Source organism: Triticum dicoccoides, chromosome 7B, assembly GCF_002162155.2.
Source record: "Triticum dicoccoides isolate Atlit2015 ecotype Zavitan chromosome 7B, WEW_v2.0, whole genome shotgun sequence".
In the NCBI taxonomy this organism is placed as follows: domain Eukaryota; kingdom Viridiplantae; phylum Streptophyta; class Magnoliopsida; order Poales; family Poaceae; genus Triticum; species Triticum dicoccoides.
In genome coordinates this window covers 571,084,612-571,090,126 of record NC_041393.1, presented here as the reverse complement: position 1 = coordinate 571,090,126, position 5,515 = coordinate 571,084,612, and positions in this window count along the sequence as shown.

Here is a 5,515-nt window from a genome sequence, read left to right as displayed (position 1 = left end):
AGCGTCGGCCTCGCGCGCAGCCTCTTCTTGCCGCCGCGGATGACTACGGCGCCGGCGCCGGGTGGCGTCGCGCCGGCGCCATCCCGTGCCGCCGCCGCACCGTCGAAGAAGGTACCCAATGCGGCGCGGGCGAAGAAGGGCAAAACATCCGCGAAGAAGAACAAGGCGGCGGACGGAAAAAGCTTGCAGGGCGTTCGACGGCCGCGGCGGCTACCGAAGCGCCAGCGAGCTCACTCGTTGAGCCGGCCGTTGTGGGCATGATTTTGATGAACTTGTGGGCATGAACTTTTATTCATCAACTTGTTTGTGTCAAATTTTACATGTTTATTTTTGTCCAAAATATCCATATATGCAAAATGCCCGGCGAGTCGCGCGTGCTGTATTTTTGCGCTCTGCTGGAACGGCGCGCGCGCTGCATTATGGCGCGGCTGCTGGAGCCAACGCAGGCGGGCGCGCAAAACCAGCCGCAGCGCGCGCGCTAAAAAGTTTTTTGCGCGCGGCGCTATAGCGCGGCTGTTGGAGATGCTCTTAGCAGCTGCTAGCGATTAAACCCAAACTATGCATGCGTATGTACAGGTGAGGGCGTGCGACAAGTCATGAAGGTGGGCGATCGATCGATAAAGCATCAGGCAATATCTATACGTACGTAGGTAAAGCTGATATAATACCAGTACTGTAGCAGTACGAGGACGACGGTGCATGCAGATCTCGGTATGTAGGCGTAGTAGTTGTACTTGGAGACCGGTCACACGATGGCCGGCGCAAGTCGACGCTGACGCCGCCGCGGCCGCTCTCCGTCGACGATGCAGCAGGCAATATATAGACGTACGTAGGTGGAGCTGACTCACTGTAGTGGTAGTAGGAGGAGGACGACGTGCGCCGCAGGCAGATCTATACGTAGGCGGCGTAGTAGTAGTCGTCGTCGTCCACGCGGCCGGAGCTTGGAGAAGTCGTCACATGATGGTGCAGAAGGAAGCGGACGCCGCCGCCGCTGCTGCTCCGGCGGCGTACCCCGCCGTGTAGGCGCCGGGCACGGCATCCTCCGGGTCCAGCTCGTACGCGGCCGGTCCCTGCGCGAACGGGGGCGGTGCGTACAACCTGGGCTGCGGCTGCGGGTACTCCACGACGAGCTGGTGGTCTGCGTACGCTGGAGCCGCCACAGCCGGAGGCGGAACGACGGCCGCCGGAAGAGGAGCTGGAGGAGGAACGACGGCGGCCGGAAGCAGCGCCACTGGTGCTGGATGAGGGTCGACGGCGGCCGGAAGCAGCGCCACTGGAGCTGGAGGGGGATCGACGGCGGCCGGAAGCAGCACCACTGGAGCTGGAGGAGGGTCGACGGCGGCCGGAAGTAGCGCCACTGGAGCTGGAGGGGGATCGACGGCGGCCGGAAGCAGCGCCACTGGAGCTGGTGGAGGAGCCGCGGCCGCTGCTTCCTTCTCGCCGCAGAGGTACTTGTGGATGAGGGCGCCCACCACGACGAGGAGGACGCCGCCTCCACCGGAGAGCGTCGAAGTGACGGCACAGCTGTCGCCGGACGGACAGGTCGGACACGTCGGACAGGTGTGGCAGGTCTCGCAGACCGAGCTGGTGGTCGCCGGGGGCGACTCCATCGGGACGGGGCGGTCGGGAGCGGACGGACACCGGCGCGGCGAGGGCGTACGTAAAGCGCGTTGGGGTTTTAGGCTGAGCTGCTTTTCGCTTCTGGGCGTTTCTTCGAGGGCGAGCTGGGGTGATCGGCGATCAGGCAATGGTATATGTAGACGGTGGAGGGGAAGGTTAGATGCCGGCGAGAGAGAGTGAAAGGGGAGGGCGTAAGCGCGTGGGGGTTTCTTGCGCTTTGCGTTTCTTGGAGGGCGCTGGGGTTTCACCGATCAGCCAGCCTCGGTTTCTACTTGTAGAAAGGTTGGGGACGCCGGCGAGAGAGGAAGAACGCGCTTGGGACCCGGTACGTACGTAGGCGTCACACCGACCGCTGCAAGGCACGCATGATGGCTAGGTTACTTTTTGACGAGGGAGGGCTTTGCGCTCACCGTTGTACTAGTAGTGTACTAAAGAGATTTCATTCATAGCAAACGAATTTCGTAGCATGTTTCTCGGTCCGAGGCCATCTCCCTTCGGGAACGGAGGTCCGAAAACGTAATGGTCCTGGGTGGCCTTTGCCCCATTTGTTTGGTCCCGGAATACTGTAACCACATCTTCTTCTGGTGTCCGTCGGCGCAGTTTCTATGGAGCTGCTTCCGGGAGGTGGTTGGCGGCAATTGGTGCCACGACAACCTCCCGGACCTGTTATGGGAGGTCCTTAGGCTCCCCGGTCCTAGCTGCCCCCCAATTTGGGTGGCTTTGAGTACCCTTGCGTGGATCCTTTGGTGTACCTGCAATAAGCTAGTCATCGAACGTGTGATTCCGTGCCATGTGACTGATGCAATCTATAAAATGTGTGGCTTCTTACAACTCTGGAGACCGCCTAGCAAGCGGTGTGACAGCGGCGTCATCGACAACATCATGGCGGGTCTTCGTTCCTCGGCATCAGCTTTTGCTCCACCTCTGCCACTGTGACGCCCCCGATTCAATCGTACACTAATCATGCACGCAAATGTGTACGATCAAGATCAGGGACTCACGGGAAGATATCACAACACAACTCTACAAATAAAATAAGTCATACAAGCATCATAATACAAGCCAGGGGCCTCGAGGGCTCGAATACAAGTGCTCGATCATAGACGAGTCAGCGGAAGCAACAATATCTGAGTACAGACATAAGTTAAACAAGTTGCCATAAGATGGCTAGCACAAACTGGGATACAGATCGAAAGAGGCGCAGGCCTCCTGCCTGGGATCCTCCTAACTACTCCTGGTCGTCGTCGTCAGCCTGCACGTAGCAGTAGGCACCTCCAGTGTAGTAGGAATCATCGTCGACGGTGGCGTCTGGCTCCAGGGCTCCAGCATCTGGTTGCGACAACCAGGTAGAAGGGAAAGGGGAAAAGAGGGAGAAAAGCAACCGTGAGTACTCATCCAAAGTACTCGCAAGCAAGGAGCTACACTACATATGCATGGGTATATGTGTAAAAGGCCATATCGGTGGACTGAACTGCAGAATGCCAGAATAAAAGGGGGATAGCTAATCCTGTCGAAGACTACGCTTCTGGCAGCCTCCGTCTTGCAGCATGTAGAAGAGAGTAGATTGAAGTCCTCCAAGTAGCATCTCCAAGTAGCATATCCAGGTAGCATCTCCAAGCGCATCTCCAGTCGCATCGCATAGCATAATCCTACCCGGCAATCCTCTCCTCGTCGCCCTGCGGAAAAGCGATCACCGGGTTGTCTGTGGAACTTGGAAGGGTGTGTTTTATTAAGTATCCGGTTCTAGTTGTCATAAGGTCAAGGTACAACTCCAAGTCGTCCTGTTACCGAAGATCACGGCTATTCGAATAGATTAACTTCCCTGCAGGGGTGCACCACATAACCCAACACGCTTGATCCCATTTGGCCGGACACACTTTCCTGGGTCATGCCCGGCCGCGGAAGATCAACACGTCGCAGCCCCACCTAGGCAAAACAGAGAGGCCAGCACGCCGGTCTAAACCTAAGCGCACAGGGGTCTGGGCCCATCGCCCATAGCACACCTGCACGTTGCGAGGGCGGCCGAAAGCAGACCTAGCCTAGTGGCATTCCAGTCCAATTCGGCGCGCGCCGCTCCGTCGCTGACGTCTGAAGTGCTCCGGCTGATACCACGACGTCGGGATACCCATAACTACTCCCGCGTAGATGGTTAGTGCGTATAGGCTCGTAGCCAACTCAGATGAAATACCAAGATCTCGTTAAGCGTGTTAAGTATCCGCGAACGCCGAACAGGGCCAGGCCCACCTGTCTCCTAGGTGGTCTCAACCTGCCCTGCCGCTCCGCCACAAGTAACAGTCGGGGGCCGTCGGGAACTCAGGCCCACCACTACCTGGATGGAGCCACCTGCCCCTTCAGCCCCCATCTCCAAACAGTATCACCAGTAATGTAACAGTGTAAAATATATAGTATATGTCCGTGATCACCTCCCGAAGTGATCACAACCCAGTAGTATAGCATAGCAGACGGACAAGAGTGTAGGGTCACTGATGGAACACTAGCATCCTATACTAAGCATTTAGGATTGCGGGTAAGGTATCAATGACTGTAGCAGCAATGACAGGCTATGCATCAGAATAGGATTAACGGAAAGCAGTAACATGCTACACTACTCTAATGCAAGCAGTATAGAAGAGAATAGGCGATATCTGGTGATCAAGGGGGGGGGCTTGCCTGGTTGCTCAGACAAGAAGGAGGGGTCGTCGGTGACGTAGTCGTCCACAGGGGCATCAGCATCGTCACGGGGGCTACCGGAGAGAAGAGGGGGGAGAAACAGTAAATACATAGCAAGCAAGTGCATAACAGGTCAACAAGCAGAGCTAGACGTGTTCTAACGCGGTATGAGGTGATACCGGTGAAGGGGGGAAATCATCCGGGAAAGTATTCCCGGTGTTCCGTGTTTTCGGGCAGAGGAGCCGGAGGGGGAAAGTTGCGAGTTTGATATGTTAGGGGTGTGTGGCGGACGAACGGGTTGCGTATCTGGATTCGTCTCTTCGTTCTGAGCAACTTTCATGTTGAAAATATTTTAATCCGAGTTACGGATTAAAAGATATGATTTTCTAAAGATTTTATTAATTTTTGGAATTTAATTAATTATTTAATTAATTCGAAAAATGGAATTATGACGTCAGCATGATGTCATGCTAACGTCAGCAGTCAGCGTTGACCGTTGACCCGGTCAACCTGACATGTGGGTCCCGTGGGACCCACCTGTCATACACTGTTAGTTTAATTAGGGTTTAGGTTAATTGATCAGGTTAATTAAACTCAACTAGTTAATTAAATTAATTAAACCGGATTAATTAACTTAATTAATTCATTAGATAATTAACTAATTAATAATTAATTTTATTAAATCATTTATTTATTTATTATTTTTATTTCTAATTCCTCTTTTTTTTTAATAAAACGTTATGGGCATGGGGCCCATCTGTCATAGGCCCCAGGGGCCAAACGGGCAAACGGGCACGGGTGTGGGCACCCGTCGAGGCTAACCCGGGTGCGGCGGACGGAGCCCAGGGGCGCCGGACCCGGGCGCCGACTGACCGAGGCCGCAGTTCGCGGCGGCGGCGAGCGCAGGGGACGGCGTCGCGCGGCCGCGTGCCCGAGGCCACCAGGGGAGGCGGGCTCCGGTGAGCCATGGAGCAGCGGTGGATGGGGCCGGCGCGGGCGCGCGGAAGCAGGCGCGGACTAGGCGGGCGGGCTACCGGCTAGCGGCAACGTGGCCACGCACGGGAGCGTGCACAGGCTGCAGTGAGCAGGCCGGGGGGGCACAGCGGGGCACCGTGGTGTGTACCGGCGCACGCGCGCGACGCAAGGAAGGAGGGGAAGGAGGATAGGAGGGGGTGCTCACAGGGGAGCTGCAGGGGGAAGGCAATGGGCTCGAGGAGGTGGCGAC